Raw genomic sequence first — 19,712 nt, 5'->3', positions numbered from 1 at the left:
TCACAGACACGAGGACCTGGTCGCATGATAGGCTCATGTGCGCTGGAGAGACAGTATGCATGTGTATTTTTGTGTGTGTGTGTGTATTTGTGTGTGTGTGTGAGAGAGAGAGTGTGTGTGTGTGGCTTTACAATAAAGACCAACATATGGAAATGCCACAAACTCATGTTCTTCCACAAGGGTTTGACCAAACAAGACCCAGTTTTCCCGTTGTCAGATATGATTTGAATGACTCTGACCACGTGTGTCAGAACAAATAACTCAGCCCCCAGATTTATTAACTTTGATTAGAGATTCAACCCACCCATTCATTTTCCTGTGGAGGTGAAACAGAGCTCTTCTAAAGACTACTGCTGGGTAAATGTCTTACACACACTCACACACAAATCATGTTTCCACTGTGATGGCGTTTGTTAGCGAAGTAGCTGAGGTCAGGGCCTTGACGTATGGAGTTTGGCCACAGGGCCTCCAGCTAGCTGAGGCCTAGCAGAGCGGTACGCAGCGCTCTGTGTCTCCATCCAGGGAGACTTCCCTCTCTAACTGACACTGACACAACCAATGCAACTGCAGCTGAGGTTGTGTAACTCGAATACCCAGCCTGCCACACACACACACAAACACACACACACACACACACACACACATACACACACACACACACAGCTGAACCAGTCTGCCATCCTCTTGGGGCAACATACTCCTCTTGTACAGTACACACACGCACACACTGCAATGAATCACTCAGCCAAGCATTTGCATCCCGCAAACATCATGCTGGCATTCAACCAGAGGCAAACAAAGCAGGGGAAGTGAGTGAGCATGTAGGCCAGGCAGGCGGGCAGTACGGACATGGTGTGTGACGTAATCCATGTCCCGCCCTCTTGCTATATGCTGTGCTGTACCAGTCACACTGGGATCTCTCTCGCTGTCTCTCTGTGCACTTGTTAATCAGGCAAGTTTGTTGGGTTGGGCATAGCGCAGATGCAGCTGTGCACAATATAGCTGAATAGAAGTGTGTGTTGAATGCAATGCATTCTGGTCCTTATGTTTCTCTTGACTTCTACATCTACTATCATTTATCATTATTATCATTTACTGACTTTCAGAGCAATCATTTTGTGCTGTAATTAAAAACTAACATTATTAGTTATTGAAGTTTTTCTGACACTTTATGAACCAAATGTGAAAATAAATATGATTAATTGATAATGACAATAACAGTTAATTGATTCTCTTGTATCTAAAATTCCAACTATCTAGGTCCAGATTAACCTACCAAGGGACCTTTAAGACAAAAATGACCTGTGGCCTCCTATCGACCACCCTGTTTCTCCCAACCTCCGTGCATTGTGTATGCATTTTTAATTAGTTTGTGATCATTTAACTGAGCAAAAATGTATATAGGAATATGCAACATGTATACACAATATAAACTATCCTAAAACAACACTCACATCTGTATATACATCGAAAGAGTTATTTGTCACAAAACTGTAACTGTTCCTCCTGTACATTCTGGCTGTGGTGTGAGACTAATTGCCACACAATGACCCAGGAACTTTTGGGACCTCTAAGGTCATGGCGGCTTGGGGCAGTTACCTGCTTTGGTTGGTTAATCCACCGCTGCTTGTATCAAAAACCAGGGAGAAATTAATAAGACTAGCCATGCTAGTGGCTCTGTGAGGCTGCAATTAGGCACAGTAGTGCTTTGAGCTGCATGCTAATGTTAGCATGCTAATGTACTCACACTGACAATGTTAACATTCTGATGTGTAGTATAATGTTTATCATGCTCACTATCTCAGTTTAGCCTGTTAGCATGCTAACATTAGCTAATTAGCACTGAAAACAAACTACAGCTGAGGCTGATGGGTCACTAGTCATACAACAAGGTATTGGACAGGTAAAAATTGACCTGATGATTGCACCACAGGTCTTTCAGAGGCACTATAATCTAACGCTTGATTGTCTAGCCTTGCTTGTAAGTTGCTTTGGCTAAAAGCGTCTGGCAAATGACAAAATGTAAATGTAAAATGTAGAGGAAATTCATGAGATCAGCAGAGTCATTATGATTCATTTTACGGGAAGCATGAGTGTCCGTACAAAATGTCATGGCAATCAACCGGTGTTGAGATATTTTTGTCTGGACCAGAGTGGTAGAAAGGCTGACCTGCAGACTGACATCTCCTTCCCCAGAGCTTTCTCACTAGTGTGGCTAAAAATCAAATGCTAGAGCGTGATTTAATAAAATAACTCCAAAAATCAATCTCATCTTCCAGGCTGACCGCTTCGAACTGTCATATGTCATGTGATAGCACACCTTTCCTCTTTGTTCGAGCTGTTTTGACCACATCAGAGCTGCGAGGTGTCTACAGTCATCTCAGGCTGCATTCAGGACAGTCTGCAGTCCCCTGCTACTCTCATTCAATACACCTAATGTATTTACATAGCAGAGTTGCCTCTGACCCTATATCCTGCTCCCAGTGTATCCGGCCCTATAGATCTCCTCCTCCTCCTCCTCCTCCTCCTTCTGCTCTCCTCCAGCCCACCAGCTTTTCTGTCTCACACTCATAGACAGACACGCACATACACACTGGGAGAGTGGCTTTCCACTAAAGTGAAAAACAGGAAATTGGATGACATTGTTCGGTGCGCCGACGTCAGCAGTGAGAGATAGAAAGAGTAAACAGCTTCCTCCAACCCAGAGCTGGGACCAGGATGCAGGGAATCTTGGGATGCCTGCCCTGCTCGTGCTTCTTAGGAAAACGTGCATGGCTGCCCCGTTCACTAACAATCTCCAGATCCTGGCTCTCTCTCTCTCCCCCCTCCCACTCTCTTCTGGTACCACTTCTTCTTCAGCTCTTCAGCGTCACTTTGTCCCTCTTCTTAAAACTTCTCCACATGTGGTTAAGTAGAATATTACATGCAGAGCTAATAATACTACAGCAACGTAAGTAGATATCCGTAATTCTTCCTCTCTTTGAAGTGTTGGGTTGATATTGGTCTCACAACTAGTGGTAGGGTGCATTTGTGTGTGTGTGTGTTTGTGCGCTTGTGTGTGCTCTTGTCTAAAAGTGTGAATCAAATGGAGATGAATCAATGTTCTTCATTATGTCTGATTAAGGGGAGCAGTCCCAGCCACAGATGTGGGACGCACACTATGTACCAGACAGACAGACGGACCGACAGACACACTAACTCTCACACACAGAGCTAAGTGAGGGACTAAATGGCACTGAGTGACACATCAACCTCACCGCACGCTGAGCCACTCAGATAGTAGTGCTAGCTGCCCATGCTGTGTGTGTTGCCTCAAAGAGAATAATTCACTTTCATGTGTGGCCACTTACATTTGCCGCCCATAGATCTGTACCGAAGCCATCGATAACAATGGGGTTTCAAACCTGCGACCAGATCTAACTCTGACAAATCAATGACCTGCAGACACGATAACCAGCCTGGCAAACACCTCAGTAAATTCAGTTTGTATTCAAACTGAAAGCAAAATTGCACAGTATGAATAAAATATGAAAAATGTTTATCTGTATATGATATGGCTGCAACTAATGGTTATTTTCATCACTGATTAATCGTTTTGTCTATAAAATGTCAAAAAATGGTTGAAAAATGCCTGTTAGAATTTCTTAGAGACCATGGTGGCGTCTTTAAATGTTGTTTTGTCTTATCAACAGTCACAAATCCAAAGATATTTAGTTCACTTTCGTGTATGGCACAGAAAAACTTCATATCTTCATATCTGAGAAGCTGCAACCAGCAAAAGTTTGGCAGTTTTCTTGAAAAACAACGATTATCAAAATACAGTAGTTGCTGATTAATTTCCTGTTGGCCGACTAATTGATTAGTCGACTAAATGTTGCAGCTCTAATATCCACATCTATGTGGAGGAGGAAAATTAACATGCTAATAGGATCTTTAGTATATTTAGTGTCACGGGAACTAATAAACTACAAGCTACAATAGGTCGATCGCACAGAGCAGCAAGTCAAAAACAATAACCAAGATAAATGTAAGTATGTAAGTAAGTTAAGGATAAATAGTTGAAGGTGGTAAAAGTACAAATGTAAACTTGACCAAACCTACTGAAAAGAAAAGGAAGCTGACATAAACCTGGAACTAAGACCCCCACATAGACTAGTCTTCTTTTGAACATCCATTATCATATAAGAGTGTTGCATAACACTGACATTCAGTTTAAAATCAGTTCAAATAAACATGACAGTTGGTGTTGATATAAGTGTACAGTATGTATACACTCTGTATGCTAGTTAAATACACATGCGCGGTATATGGAGTGTATACATATAGCATAATGTTATATGATATGCGTGTAAAAGTAGCCTCGATATGTATATGACAGACAGTACATATCGTATACAAAACACATTTTTGTATGAGGTGTAAAATTTGTATGAAAATGTCCAGTAGTCTTGTATAGCAAAACACACAAGTATTGCTTGAATATATGCAACTATTACAAACAGTAAACTTTACAAAAACACACAGTATGACTTCTAAAAGGCCTGTGATAAATCTACGACCTCTCTGCGGTGTTTTCATGCTTTTCACCCGGTGCATGTCGGGAAAGCATCTAGCCCTCTTCCAACAACTACAGCTGTCATTCACTCACTATACAGGGAGTTTATGTAGGCGACTATGTAGTGTGTTAGTTGGCAAATAAAAAAAAAACACTTTTACTGACATTACTTGAGTCATTCCTTTCATCTGAAATGATGGCAGTAAGCTTTACGTTAATAACCTTCGATGTACGCTACATTTTTCAGTGTATTGTGGGATATTTTGAGTCCACCATTGAGAGTTTAATAATTCTCACTACACATTTGGACAGTACAAAATGTCAAACACACTCATCTACTCAAAATGAATATGCGCAGAGAGTGCATAGGTGCTGTAGGAACGACACACATTGCCACTGTTTATGCCCTACCTGTGCTCTCACCTCACCCGTACTTCCTTTCTTTCCATGTCCACCCTTTATGTATTTTTTTTTTTACATATTTGATCTCTCTCTTTCATCACTTTTTGTTTCCTGATGTACAATATATGCATCTTTGTCTTTCTTAAAACATTGTCTTGAAAGCAGTTTGTAAATCAGTCTACCTCAACCTGGCATTACTTGACTACACTGACTAAAAATGGAGGCAAATGATACAAAACATGAAATACAGAGGGTCTAATATTTCTATCTATCCTTATTGTTCTGGATTGCTTTGCGACTGTAGCCGAAGAGCAGTAAAAAAAAAAAAAAAAAAAAAAAAGACTCCTGAGTGAAAAAACACTACCCTCCCCCACCCAAATAAAAATTACACACTTGTCTAATGTGTTAATGTTATTGCAGTTCATCCATTTAGAAAAATAACAGCAACCGTGTGTATTCTGGCTCTGTCCACATGTCTTATCCATGGTGACCAAGCCCACAGTCAGCCAGGCAGAAGACTTTAGTTGAGTCACTGGCATGGCTGAGGGAAACTAGGCCACTGTGGATTGGTTTGTCCCAGAACATCCTTGCTTTCTCTGTATTTCTATCTCTGCCTCTCTCTCTCTCTCTCTCTCTCTCTTTCCCGCTCTCCCCCTGTCTGGTGGAACGCACAAAAGAGGAAAGACCAACCTCACTGAGCAAAAACTACAACGTCCTGCGAGCTAAACAACACGCTGTAAAAGAAATATTCTGTTGTTGTGTTGAATGTGTAAAAAAAAAAACTCCAACTAGATGTTTTTATTCATCTGATATCTCCCAGGGTTCTTCTCTCTTGTCCTCTGTCAGATACAATGTCATGAGATGAACAATGTGTCTTCTTTTACTTTCTATGACAAGTATTCAGCTGTGTGCACATGATGGGAATAAAATAACCGGCTACAGTAGATGAATAAACATTTCATGTGATCTCATCTATATTTTATCTTCTTTTACTTTCCTCATTTAGTCTTTCTAATCTTTACTTTTCCCATTGTTACACTCTTATGTAAAGAACATATGTTGTTTTGTACATAAGGTTTTCTTTACAAAACATAAAACAAGTTGTCTGCGTCCTTTTGAAAGTAGTAAGTAAGTAAGTAATGCACTCTGAGTTGTACTTCATGTAAAAAGGTGTCATATCAATAAAATCATTCATTATCATTATCTTTTCCAACACGTTGCATCACTTTGTCAAATTTAATCCTCACAATGTTTTATCATTTCATTTAACATTACCCAAATAATGTAGAATTAGTACATTTTTAATAGGGCTACCACTAATGATTATTTTTTCCATTATGTGAATTTAATCTACTGATTAATTTCTCAATCAATCAATTAATAGTTTTAAAATATTTTAAAAAATATTATCAATATTTATCCTATTTAACTGAAGGCACCTACAGTAGCTACTGTGGTCAATAGCTGCAGCCTTGTATTTGGAAATAAACCACAAAAATCTTTTAACAGGGATTAAATCGAATAAATCTTGGGATAAATCAAACAAGATGAGACCATTTTTCAGGGCTGGAAGATTTCTAGTGGGCAGATTACATTAAATTTATTTGGCAGATGCTTTCATCCAAAACTTACAAACAAGACTTACATTAGGGGGAGTAAATTAGGGTTTAGTGTCTTGCTCAAGGATACTCGGACATGTGAAACCAACCCCACCCGCTGTAGAACATTAATGTTATCATCAAGCCCTGCCCAGGTACATGTGTACACTATGTCAGGCTGACACGATGACATGACATGTTTAGTTATTTATGTCACCTTTTTCTCAACAATTTCTGACATTTGCTAGGATTTCTCCACCAAGCCTGAACTGAAACACACCAACGCTCTTCAGCTTTTTGCCCGACAGCGACTTGATCTCCTGTCACAAACTTGACGCCCGTCATGTTATGTACTGTGAACCTAAACACAGTCATTATACAATCTGTCGTGACACCTGGTATCATCAGGTGGCAATATGGGCTGCAATGTGAAAAATGTGCCCTTATTCTGAGTCTCAAATTCCTCCAGTTTTTTTTTCCTCATTCCACTTTGCTTGCTGGAGAGAATCATTATGACTTTGTTGTGATTTCACAGAAAATATACAGACTAGAGGAAAGTGACAGTGACATGTTGGTCCTGGTTTTCAGTGTTAACTGAAGAGGCCAGTAGACTTAGGCTCTGGTAAGTTAAGTAACAGTAAGTTAATCATTTATGTAATGCTAGCTTCCTATGCCATATGCAAGCTATACATACAGAGACTTATTATAGATAGCTCTGTAGAGCAAAGTATAATTCATGATGAAATAAATGGAACTGAAAGGAAAAGGTAGCTCTACAAAACTGAAGCGATAAACTGTCAAAAATGAAAACCTTGTAAAGAATAAAACACTGTAAACTAAAGTACTTTTACTACAGTATTGTTAAGGCACTGATGCACACTTCTCTCATATTTTTACTGTCCTAAATACAGCAACTTCTAATCAGTTGTGCAAAAGAGCGCAGATACATGCACACATACACATTCATTGTTTTTCGGGCAGTGCTTCCAGAGTACGCCCTGACCTTTATTCTGTCTGCAGTGACATCTCTCCTACCTCACCAGATAGTGCGGAAACTCAAGCATACGGGAATGCACATACACACACAGAGGGAAGACACCAAGTAACTCACAGGAGAGTGAACTTGTCCTGGAATTCAGTCCCAAACGCCCTTGAATGACGTCCGTGGTTTAAAAATACAGAGTTTGCAGAAAATGGATAGGTTACTTCATCCTTGGTGACCTGTCCCTGTTTCTCACTGGTGTTCCACACCTTGCAAGCATCGCCTCAGATATCACACAAAACTGTCAGATTATGTGAACAGATGGTCCGGCACAATCGCTGTTTTTATACAGTTCAACAAAAGACTGAAGAAAAGGGAAAGGAAGGAATAGATATCAAACACATGCATGCCTGTACACACATATTGTACACAAAGACACTCAGAGAAGCAGACCACAGCAAAGCAGTGCTGTTTTTTCCTTCTGTAGAGCTAATCTGAACATTGTGTACTTCTATTTTTTGAATGAAATAAAATGTTTATTTACTGGATATTGTATATGTGTGTGACATCAGAGTGCACGCAGCCTTCCCTGAGCTCGTGACGCTGTCTACGCCTGCCTGCATACCGTGTGTCCATAGTGGCGCGAGTGTGTATGTGATCCGTGCGTCACTGTGCCAAGGAGAGTAACTGAGGCCTGGCAGCGGAGCAGCTCCTGCCGACAGGCCAAGTGACGAGGGTTAGAGACTGCGCTCAGAGCCCTCACACACTGGCCTACGGGAACATGAGAGTAAGAGCGGGAGCCGGAGAGAGACGCGCTCATTAAACATGGACAGAAACACACAAGGCTGCTCGCTACATCGCTGCATGTAAGCTAACTGCCAAACTGCAACGGAGCTGAGGCTGGGATTTCTGAGATTTCAATTCAAAAGACAGATGAGGTTTTAATGAGATCACATCTCCATATGTCCAGGACTGTTATGCATCTCCTGTGGCTGTATTTGTCTAAATTAGTGTCTTACTTTTCCCAATTTCCCTCTCCATCTTTTTTCGGAGTGTGTCCAAACTGTGATCTCAATATGACCCTGACCTCTTTTAATATCCAATTTTGAGTATCCGATAGCAACTTGAGCTCTATCCAACTCTCAAGTCTTAGTCTGTGATCTCCTGAGCCTGATGGTGAAAGGCAGTGTGTATAAATTATACAGCAGTAAGCGTGCATGGTTAAAGGGGTAATCCAGCCATTTATTAATGCACTTCCATGAGGTTGGGAGAAACGAAAGGTCAAAATCAAAGCAGCCGAGGCCAAGATATCCTGACTTTTAGTCCCTAGTAAAAGGTCAAGCTCCACAACCACTGGATCCTACATTTCCCATAATGCAACTCATTATACTTCCTAAATGCTTACTACTTTCAAACCCCACATCTCCAGTTTGTAATGCAGGTTTCTTTTGTAAATTTTAAGCTGACATCATCAGGGTTACTTTTTAGAACTAATGAAGATATTACACAACTATTATCAGAGGCGGAGTAGTGCTCCTCATCTTCATGTGAAAAAAAAAAAAAAAAAAAATCGATGGGAGTGCCCCTTTAAAGGAAAGATGTGGCTAATTTCCTCTGTATCTACCACCAGTGTGCATGAATTAATTAAATGAATGAGTCAGAGGACAGATCCATGAGAAGCTGAGCACTTTCTCCAATGTTCACCTTCAAGGTATTTCTGTCCTTATCCAGATTACCCTGAAATCCCTATAAGACCTGGACAATCCTAAGCCATCCAGGGCTCTGGGGCAGCCCCTTACTAAAACCTCCTCCTCTTTCTCTGCCCCCTGCAGCCGTCTTCAACACAACTGTTACTGTAGCCCTGCTTCACTTTCCCCTTTCATTCTATTCATCCCAAATTACCCCAATTTTACTGCACATAAACACCCCAAAGAATATTTCTAATCATGTCTTCCCTCTTTGTTTTCACCCTACTTGCATTTATCAGCTATAAATCCTAACACTTTTTCTACTCTGTCTGCCATCAGACTGTCATTTGCACTGTGAAACATGGGCAGCTGTTGATCAGGCGCATGCAGTCCGCATTCTCCGTCCTCTCTTAACTCAGTCCAGGTAGGGTCAAAGGCCAATAAAGCAAAAGGACAAGCTAAAGGAGCTTGGGAAGTCTAAGTGGGACACTGCCTGGTCCAGTGACACTACAGTTTACTGTAATCTTACCGGGAACCTTTCCATTGCAGTCAACCCCTCCTCCTTTTCAGTCCAGCCAAATACATGACAACAAGACAAGCAGAGTACAAACAACAAGCTACACAAGAAAACCGTCTGGCCTGAATGAGAGACCATTAGTCTACAGTAACTTTGATTATGTTGCCAGAGCCATACCCAACTGTACAATCTTAATTATCTTGCCAACCTTATGGCCTAAAGAGAGGATTAGAATTATCAATACGCCCACTGCAGCCACACCACCCCCTTCTCTATCTGCAACTCTCTGTGGCTCCACCTCTCCACGGCACGGCTTAGATGTTTTTGAAAATATCAGAAGCGGTTCTCCGGGGCTCTTCAGATGGCTGTGAGAGCATTAGATAATCACTGTACTCCCCCTCCTCTTCACCTGCTAAAACAGGAGCACTGATGTCACCATTGCATGAGGGATCAGTGAGTGACACGAGCTGGAGCGCCGGGCTGGGGCTTGGCACAGAAACTATACTTGACTTACACACACTGAGGCACATACAGACACACACACACACAAGTGCTGACTGAGGAATGGGGAGGAAGTTTGTAAACACACACACGCATAAAACCCAGATGGGTAGAAAATGAATGACAATACAATGAATGATTAAAGAGGAAAAAAAATCTATGGATATGTCGTGATAAAATAAAACAAAACAGAACAAAAAAAAAAACATAATACAGGTAAAAAGCTCCTGTCTGGATAAATCTAATATTGCTGTTATATAAAATTCTGTTTTAAATGAGATATGGCCGCAACTGTTATTTTTGTTATGAATTAATCTGTTGATTATTTTTACAATTTTGTCTATAAAGGTTGGATCAGAAGCTTATGATTTCCCCGTAGGTCTCAGATGATTGACAGTAAGTAGAGAGTGATGTGATGCTGCACCAATATGAAAACACTCAACATGGATACAATGAAAAAAACAATAACATGCATTTAAGGCTTCTTGTTTACTGCAATGGATTATTTAACTCTGGCAAGATGATGTACAAATTGTGCATTTTGTGCAAAAATGAATGACTGAAAATGCCTCTGCTCATTGTGCTCTCTGCTGATTGTGTGGAGATATTAGTAGGAATAATGTAATAGAGAAAATATGCAAAATAAAAAAAAGTAAATACATTATTTTCTGATATATAACATATAATAATATTTCATATAGATACAAGCAGAAATTCTGGTTGCACTGCATGCAGCTAAAACAGACGACCTGTGAGGCATGTAATCTGACAGGTGCAGCAGGTATAATAGACACAGGTGCTTTCGACAGACATAAAGGAATGTTTCAACTATTGATTTATTAGAAACTGATAAGTGTGCGCTTCATTGTTTCATGTGCGGATGTACATTACTTTTAACCGGGCATGTACTCTTTTGTTTCCATTGAACATTTCCTGCTCTCCTATGGCTGCCAACACGCAATCTATATATAATAATTCTGCTACTCGACACACATCATGCAACGTCTGGATGTTCTACTGTCTTTGGTAAAATAGACTTAAATATAATAGACGTACATATTTTTTTTAACCAGCTGTTTTAAAAACTTTTGAATACATGCCAGCATTTTCACACCAATAGGGTGAACTTTGACTGAACTATTGTAATAGTGAAGATTTTTTTTTTTTCTTTTTTGTTGAAAAAACCTAAAAAGTTACAGGCCAATATACACACATACATTTAGGACTTGAATGTCTACAGAGAGGTTTTGATCATGAATAGACTAAGCACTGCAGACAGATTCACTTCCCGTTTGCTGCAAAATTCATTTGCATGTCACAGTCAAATGGTTTTAAGTATTATAATTCTGTTGATAAGTCACAGTAAAGTATCCTTTTGTATGTGGTAAAGACTAAATCATCTTTTCTAGAGCAAAGGTCAAAAATCTAATTTGAAAAGACTAAAAAAAAAAAAAAAGATGACAAAGAGAGGAACTAATAAGATTATATTTGAACTGAATTGATCCCAAAATGTGTCCTTGCAACCACACATTAGAAAAACAACACACACCATCTGTGCTCTGCTCACTAAAAAAAGTGAGGGTTATATCAAATAGGGGATACAGTATATCTTCAGAGCAAAAAAGGCAGGACACACTCCAGAACGTTTTGCGTCATAGCTGTGTCCATTAAAACAAGGAAGGAGACAAGCACTGCTGGCTTAATGCAGCATTGAGCTGCTGAATGAGTGTCTTTGCGTGTTTACTACAGCCAATAAGCTGCAGGCCTGTTCATTTAAATCTGGTGAGGCTCTTGTCTGCTCAGCGCTTCTTACCTGAGGAGCGGCAGTAAAATGAAGTCAAGGCCTCAGGAGCATTTTGATACCAAAATTGTTTCAGATCAACTGCCAAATTTTGCAGTGAAATTCCCATTAGATTTATAATTTAATACAAAATCTACAAAATTGGAGCTTTGTAAATCTTGCCGCAGGAACAGTCTTTCAACATACTGTGCTGTACACAACCTTTCCTAAGTTTATTCTGGCTGCAAGGACAGTGGTGTGACGGAGCGTGAAAATGGCCAAAGTACTCCAGTAACCAGATGCTGTTAACATGGCTGTTAGCACTGTTAACAAGGCGTGTTGTGCATGGTTACAGCAGTCCACAATCGCTGAATAAGGCTCTCTTCAAGGGGAGATTAAAAACACGCCTATGGACACTGACACTGTGACACTATGCAAGTGAGATGACTCTCAGATGAACTCCACCTTTGAAGGAACAATGATGGTGTGTTCTGTACATGATGTACTTTTCAAAACCACTCTAAAGTGTGGGATTAAGACCTTGAGAGATCTTAGTATAGAGGGTATGCACCTGACATCGCTGTAGGAGCTGCGGGGTGCATTCACATGAAAAAAAAATGTTTGAAAATAAAAAGGTAAATAGCTGTGGTGCTGCTGACTACACAAATAGACTGAGATGTTTTACACATTGCCAAAGGTTAAGGAGAGGAGAAGATAATGGATCAACATACAACTGGAAACCTGGTGCGGGAACTTGGATATACTGTATAGAAAGTTTTTGAAAATAGTAATATTATGGGAAAAAACGCTCTGCTTTCTTGCTGAGATGAGAAGATTGATACTGTTATAGATACTAGCTAAATACAAGCTAAAGTCAGGAGATGTTAGCTTAGCTTAGCATAAAGGCTGGAAACGGGGGAAACGCCTACCCTGGGTCTGTCCAAAAGTAACAAACCCCCCCCTACTAGCACATATTGAGCTCTTAACTGAACATGTTATATCTTCTTTGTTTGATCTGTACAAAAAGCAAAGTGTAAAAACGACAAGCTGTAGTTTTACGGAGGCAACTGTCACAGTGACGACAGGATTCCAGGAAGTCACTGCACCCGGCCAGGAATTAACCCGGCACACAAGCCCAGTAAAACCACAACTTGTCATTTTTACATTTCAGTGTATTAAATGGATTAAACAAATGAGATATAACCTTAATTATCTTTAGAGGTGGCGGTAAGTGTTCCCAAAACGTCAGTCTCTTCCATTAATCACTTTTTGACGGTTCTCTGTATGACTACTTGATAGAGATAGTAAAATATAGTATACAGCGTGTCAGGAAATTCAATTTCCGGTCAAAGTTCAATGTCCACTGACCACTGACTAGTACAGTATGATGATGATTTTTGATTCTGTAGTTCTTCAAGATGTTTGTTTGTTTTCCACACAGATTGCATCCCTTCCCATTCACTGCAGCTATCGTAACTTAGTTGGACACTTATGACGGTGAGGGGAGCTGTATCAGTAACAGATGTAAAATCTCTTTTATACTGTTTGCTATCCCTCAGCTAAACTCACGAGCACATAACATGAGCACATATACGCATTCAGGACACAAATTCTACATTTTTTAAATGATTTTTTAATTTCTATTCATAATTAACGTATGTTTAAATAATTTAAAACTGTGCACTGTTTTCTTTTTTTGACCCATTTCTATTTTGTGTTTATATTAATATCATGTGTTTATGTGCTTTTTAAGGTTATTAAAAGTGTTTAATTGATTGATTGATCAATGAACGACTTCAATAGTGGCAGTAGACATGGTTGCAAGACTCCATCAGTCAACAAACTAAAGAAAATTCAGAAGATCTGCACGCCTAACAGGGCTTCAACACAGGACTGTTTTCTATGAACATCTCACCACTCTTTCTCACTCTGGTAGTCTCCAGTCCGGTCTAGAACATACTAGATCTGAAGGCCACATTCAAAAACACACACCGCTAGCATGGCACCACAACCCCTGCAAATGCTCACAGCTTAGAAAGCCCAGAAATTGGGAGAGACACAGTCAAGGAGGAGCTTAAAAAAGGCCACCAGTGAACCTGGGCCCACTCACATCTACAGTACATTCCTGTGAGCTTCTGAAACAGAACAGAGAGCGCAGCTACAAAGTAAACACTTGTAGTGCCTTGTTTTGGAAGAATACCATTTCCATAATCTCATGAAACTATCACATGCTGGCCTTATGATACAAAATTCTTAACCTGGAGGGGGAGCAGAACAAGCTTTGAATGTGGCCTTATTTGTTAAGACTATTTAAAAAACAATGGAAGGTTCTGTTTCATAAGTACATGTACCCAATTGACACCTCATAAGAGAGCAAACTCCTGGAAATGAAGAGACCCACTGTATCTACACAAAGGGATTTATTATATTATCCTAATTTTATTTCTACACAAGATCACCCTGCATACAGGGGGACTTAGTTGTCCTTACATCAAGTACTGAAGCTGCTCGATGCTCAAAAACAGATGAATATTACGTTAAATATATAAATACTGTAGCTTGGAGATGTTTGAGACATCTGCTGCTGCTTATAGAAACATCTTTATACGGCAATAAGCTCCAGAGCTGCCAATACATCAATCAGAAGACTGTGGGTGCTCTATGGGCCCCATCTCGCTTCCTCTCAACTCCTTCAGCTCATGTGCCAGTGGAGATAAATGACATGGCAAAAAAAACAAAAAAAAAAAACAACCCTCACTGCCCCTGCATACACACTGACAGGAAGGGAAAGACAGGGTCACAGTGCAGCTGACGTTTTGTTTAAATAAACCACAACGAGTGGCTTAAGTCGTATTTAAAGCAATAGTTTGACATTTTGGGAAAGAGGAGAGGTAGATCGATACCACTCTCATATCTGTACGTTAAATATGAAGCTACAGCCAGCAGATGGTTAACTTAGCTTAGCATATAGACTGGAGATGGGGGGAGACAGCTAGCCTGGCTCTGTCCAAAGGTTAAAAAAAAAAAAAAAAAAAAAAAAAAATCAGCCTACCTGCACTTGTTTGTTTAATTAGTACAAAGACCAAAGTGTAAAAATAATATTTTGTGGTTTTACATTTGTTTTACAAGATATAATGTGTCAATTAGAGAGCTTTAGAGGTGCTACTAGGAGCATTTTGCTACATTTGGACTGACCCAGGCTAGCTGTTTCCCCTGATTCCAGTCTTTGTGCTAAGCTAAGCTAACTGGCAGCTGGCTATATAAATATATTTAACGGACAGATATAAGAGTGGTAACTATTTTCACATTTAAATCATCGCCAAAAAGTGAATAAGCATATTTCCTAAAATGTCAAATTGTTCCTTTGATCAAATCCTTAAAAAATGTTATCAGTTTTTACATATGTGTGTGTCATCTGGGTGGATGGAACTTTTGCTCCAGTGGGAATCAAACCACTAACCGTGGCAGAGTGCCAGGGGTTTGTGCCATGCTCTGGGCTATAAAGGACCATTGTGCATATACACATGACATCCTTGATAGACATAGATAAGCACAGTCCATCACTAGATCCAATCACCAGCTGTAAAGACACAGACGACAGCAGGGCCATTGAAGTGAACTGAATGTTAGCATTTCTAAGGGCGCACAGAAGGAGACTACTCCCATTGTGTATTAAATCATATATGTGATTGTGGCGATTAAAACAGTTGTAAATTCAAAGCAGAAAAATGCATTAACTTTGGACATTCAGAGAAAAATATCCAAGAGTTTTTATAGATCAAGATGATCTTGATATGATCTTGATAAACTAATGAAAGAAAGTAAAAGAGAGAAAGAAAAAGAGCCAATATCAGTCTCCCTCCTCTCAGCCAGCAGAAAAAGCACAGTGGATTAATTCATCACCATGCTAAGCCTTTGCCCTCCTCTGGAATAAATTACCCAATGACTCTCAACTTAGACTAAACACACACACACACACACACACACACACTACTGACCAGAGAGCACACACAAAAACAGCGGGAGAGAAAACTGACAAATGGAGAGGAGCTGTGCAGGTCAGAGGTGTGTCATATCTTACTACACACTCTTTTAAAAAAGGATACAAAGTAAGATGTATCACACCCTGGTGTTTGGTTCAGAAACTTTTTAAAGTTCTGTTCTGTGCGCTAGCAACAGTTAAGTGTTTCCCAGCTGAGGCTTTAGTTCAGAAAAGCAACCTTGTGTACCTTGTCACTTCTGGAGATGGGAGGGTTTAATGGGGGGAAGTCTGAGGTATATGGGTGAGTGATTCCACCACTTATGTTAATGCATGCAGAGACTGGAATCAGGCAGCAAGCAAGATGGTATTACTCTCCAGATACTTATAAGCTTAGCACCTTTTATTGCCCTTTTCCATTTATAGTAAGAGGTAATGGTAAAACTGATTCTAGTCTTGCCGTTCAGGGGGAGAGCTACTTGATTTCCTTGAGTGGGGGCAATCAGACTGAAAAAGTCAAGGCCAGATAAATGGTGTTGTGTTTGGCTGAGGTCTTTCTCTGTCTGTTTGGCCCTATACACACACAGAAAAAAATGCCCACTATCACAGGACCTTGTACTTGAGCCTTATCATCACCAGAGCAGCCCAGATGGTAACGTACCCTTGACAAAGACTCACATCACACTCCCAAACTTCCATTGAATCTTTCTCACATTGTAGACGCCTGCACATGTTCTCTCCCCATCGCTCTCTCTCTCTCTCTCTCCAAGTGTAAAAATGTAAGCAAAGATACAGCACAGTTTTAACATTTGTTTTAATTTCAGTTTCGCAATAGGCTAAACGTGTGCTTCTCTGTATTGCTAGACTGCCAGCTGTGTGTAGATGTGGATGAGGATTATTATCCTTTAGGGGATGAATGTTTGTGCTCTCTCTCTCTCCAGAATCACAACGACACAAGCTGAGGCACCGACATGCACACGGAGAATGGAAACAGAATAATTAGACGCACCGACCATTCAGTGTAATGTGGATCTCATTTCCTTCTACCTGGGCTGCAACTTCCGATTATTTTCATTGTCAATTAATCTGCCACTTATTTCCTCGATTCATTTATCGGTCTCTAAAAAAAAAATAGTTGATCAGTTTCCTGAAGTCCAATGTGACATCTTCAAACTGCTTTTTTGTCTGACCAACAGTCTAAAACCAAAATTTACAATCACATTAAACAAAAAAAAGCTGCAAATCCTTACATTTAAGAGGACGGAACAACATTATGTTTGGCGTTATTGCTTGAAAAATGACAGAAACAACAAAATTGATTATTAAAATAGTTGCAGATTCATTTTCTGTCGATCAATTAATTCATCTCTACTTTCTACTGACACCTACTGGGATCTGGTACAGCTCTACTGTTGCAAAGAAAGCGGTGACATTTCTGAAAAGCTCTGTTCCAAAAAAGTCCAAGATGCAACCTAAAATGTCGTTTTGTTCGCACCAACAGTCCACAACCCAAAGATATTCAGTTTACTATCATATAAGACTAAAGAAACCAGATAATATTCTGCTGGAACCAGAGAATTTTCAGCATTTTTTTCTTAAAACATGACTCCAAACGATCAATTGATCATCATTATTGTTGGCAATTAATCCATCTGTCGATCAACTAATTGATTAATCGACTAATTGTTGCAGCTCTAAATATATCCCAAAAGAAATGCACAAAATCAGTGCTCTTCACGATGACATTGTGTTGCGAAGGGCTGATTAACCCTAGGTATTGCACGCACACAAATCCAGAACAATCAATAGCTGTTATTGATCTCTTATAGGCAGAAGAAATCAAAAGAGCTAGGACAAGCAGCAGCAACATGTATCACTGAGCCTCAAACGCATCACGGCAAGTTGATGTACAAATTACTCTTAATGGCAGCGAATGGTTAACAAAGATAATACAGTCGAACTCTACGTCTCTATACATTATGGTACGATTAAACCCGGCTGCTTTCTGGAACCGGCTACAGAGGATGTTAAAGATGACACCTTACAGAACGGTACAGGATTAACCATTTCCAGCTGAAGGAGATTTGTATACCATTAGTCTAACTCAATCAGGAGACTAATTCAATCAAAGGCACAGTGGGCGTCTTGACGTGGGGGCATCTGTCACACCGACTTCTCACTGCATCCTGTGGTGACATTTGGCCACAAAATTCAGCTTGACAGAGGCCCTCAAATAGCCTGCGGTCTGTCAGACAAAATGCACACATACTCATGAAAACATACACCAACACACAGACGCACTCATGCACAAAATTCACAAGATCACACTTCTTTTTCTTTCTTTTCTTTCTTTCTTTCTTTTTTTTTTTTTTTTACAGACGTTTTGTGTTTGCGGACGCCTGCAGACATACGCAAACATTACAGTACGAGCTGTGTTGATTTTATTATCAATTTGCCACTCCTTGAGGCTTCAACGCCATTATTCTTCATTTGCAGATAGAATAACTGTTCTCAACTCAATATTGCTTCATTATGGAGTTTTCTACAAATGGGATGAGGCCTTTTGCCAGCACACATGGAAACCAGGATCTTAAGATGACATCTCTCTCACTTCCAAAAACATATCCACCTGCTGTTTAACAAAGACACTGATATGTTCTTCTTTCTGTGCATGTGTAACCTCTTACACAACACATAAATGCCAAACACTAATAATGAAATTGATCATCCTCTCTTATGAGAAATAAAATCTTTTTTATCCCCTGCATGCGTACAAGCAGCACATTTCATTATGCCACGGTTAGTGTAATTATTTCTGGCCCAATACACAAATGGGACTGTTATTTTTTGGGATGATGTAACATACTGGTAGCAAACTTTTGTCACTCAATCCTTTCCGATGCCAACTCTCATTTCCATTCAGATATTCCCGTTCAACACTAGCGGTTACTGTGCGTTAGTTCTCCGATTTTATAACCTGAAACACAAAGTTTAAGCCTTGATAAGACCTGCAAGAGGAGACATACTATTGAAAAGCAAAACTGGTGGAAAGGTGAAGCAGAGGCCAAAGCTGTGTCAACTGAAAAGAACTGCGTTTGGCAACAGATATCAATGCTTTGATTCGGGTTCTAAAGAGATTATTCTTATTGTGTACATATGAAGCGTCTGAAAACTGGGGGAAAAAAAAAAAAAAAAAAAGGAAAAAGCTTTATGCTGCTTTATCTTTGCAGGTCTAAAACACTCCTGCAACCTACAAAAGAGAACAATACCTGAGGTTAGATTGGAGGCCTGTGACCTTACGACCTTCCACTGAGTGTGTATCATGGCCTAGTTCCTCTATATTTAAAAAAAGCAGCAGAGCAGTAATGTTAAGCAGGGTAATTTAGAGTTTAAAGGCGTTAAAATGAAAAAAAGAAAAATAAACTGCAATATAGGGGATGTGCTTACTGTACTGAACACTGACTTTACTTCCCCCCCTTTACTTTAGTCTACTAGTATTTCTACTGTATATCTTTTTTTTTAATAAAACATTTGTATTAACTATGACATATAACTTACAGTAGTGTCCTAAAATTCATTCTTACAGGGATTATATAGGTCTGTTCTGTTATGGATTAGAGGTTTCTCCTGAGAAAAAAACAAAAAACTTGAACATTCAAACATACACCCTCTCTCTCTCTCTTCATACAGACATCAAGTGTAATGAATGT

The 19,712-nt window shown here is 39.8% G+C and overlaps 1 protein-coding gene across 1 annotated transcript in view; it reads right to left on the bottom strand.

Moving 5' to 3' along the window:
* Positions 1-19,712, bottom strand: part of pde8a (phosphodiesterase 8A) — a 45,826-nt gene that overhangs the window by 24,633 nt on the left and 1,481 nt on the right. The gene's annotated exons all lie outside the window — the stretch shown is intronic.

The sequence above is a fragment of the Thunnus thynnus genome, chromosome 1, assembly GCF_963924715.1.
Source record: "Thunnus thynnus chromosome 1, fThuThy2.1, whole genome shotgun sequence".
Classification (NCBI taxonomy): Eukaryota; Metazoa; Chordata; class Actinopteri; order Scombriformes; family Scombridae; genus Thunnus; species Thunnus thynnus.
Note: the sequence above shows the minus strand (reverse complement) of the source record. Positions and strands in the feature narration are given on the sequence as shown.